The following is a 1,194-nucleotide window of genomic DNA, read 5'->3' as shown; positions in this document are numbered from 1 at the left end:
GCCTTCTGCCCGTCATGAGGCAAAATCAATGTCTTAACAGGATAGAGAGAAACACAAAGATGCAGACACAAAGACCACTCTCTCTCACACACATACACGAAGCACATAGAGGGGGAATCTGCGCGCGGCGCTACTTTATGAGTTTTCTGTGAGGCCGAAGCCATTGTTTGTACTCAAAGCACTTGACCTTGTAAAGAAAGGAATGAAACAATTTTGCAGCACTGCATTTAGAACCACACAAATCGACTGGTCTCATTGTCCCCTCTGAAAGTTGTTGTGACATGAGAATGTTCTTTGAATATTTTTGTGTACATATTAGGTAAAATGACTGCAATTTTAGTCCTTGGTAATAATACACAGGTTTATCTCCTGCATTGGGTTTTGCACTCAAGGATGACACAGCCCGATTGTTAGTTACTGTATCTAGTAATAGGTAAGGAAGCCATAACTGGACTAAGCTATTTTACATATAGTGTACATATACAGTAACTTGGCTTTTCTTTGCACTATGGAAGATATCTTCTATGTTCATCCATCAAATATTTGGTATTGGATATAGAGGTATATTTTGAAATGTAGTCCTCAACATGCTAAGCGATGTTTTGTCTGACTGTTTGATCACAGAACCGGTTTCTGCTGATGTCATCAAAAAAAAAAAAAGAAACAATAATGTGACAAAGACTGGCTTTTCTGCAATGGTTGTGAGTTCAAGCCTCACCTGGAGTGTTCTTGATGTTCTCTATGTTTTGGGGTCTAAAAACGGAAGCCAGTGGTGAAATCTCTCTAACAGCCAGCACGGAGCAACTCCTTTGGTTGCAAAAAGAAGTCATTATGTCTTGACTTGACTAACTAATACTCTGCATAAGCTCCAGTGGCGCAATCGGTAAGCGCGCAGTACTTATAAGACAGTACATTTGTTGAGCAATGCTGAGGTTGTGAGTTCAAGCCTCACCTGGAGCATCGGCGTTCTTTTTATGGTTCACCTGAACTTAAATCACTGTGGTCCAGCTCTTTGTAACCAAGCATTTAGGCATGAACTGCTGTTCTTGACATTGTGGTTGCAAGAAAGCAGTGATGTGATAAGCATGAGCACTTCTGTGTTAGCGTTTCCAACCTGGAAGCTAGGTTCATTACTCTCGATGTTTTGGGGTCTAAAAACTGTTACAGACAGTGAAATCTCTGTAACAGCCAGCA

General features: G+C 40.9%; 1 non-coding gene across 1 annotated transcript; it reads left to right on the top strand.

Annotated features, from left to right (window-relative positions):
- Positions 1 to 865: 865 nt before the first annotated feature.
- trnai-uau (transfer RNA isoleucine (anticodon UAU)) lies at positions 866 to 960 on the top strand. Its single transcript has 2 exons — positions 866 to 903; positions 925 to 960. It is a non-coding gene; the product is annotated as a tRNA-Ile (tRNA).
- Positions 961 to 1,194: the final 234 nt, after the last annotated feature.

Source organism: Pundamilia nyererei, unplaced genomic scaffold (assembly GCF_000239375.1).
Source record: "Pundamilia nyererei isolate P.nyererei 1_Seehausen unplaced genomic scaffold, PunNye1.0 scaffold00092, whole genome shotgun sequence".
Lineage (NCBI taxonomy): Eukaryota > Metazoa > Chordata > Actinopteri > Cichliformes > Cichlidae > Pundamilia > Pundamilia nyererei.
Note: the sequence above shows the minus strand (reverse complement) of the source record. Positions and strands in the feature narration are given on the sequence as shown.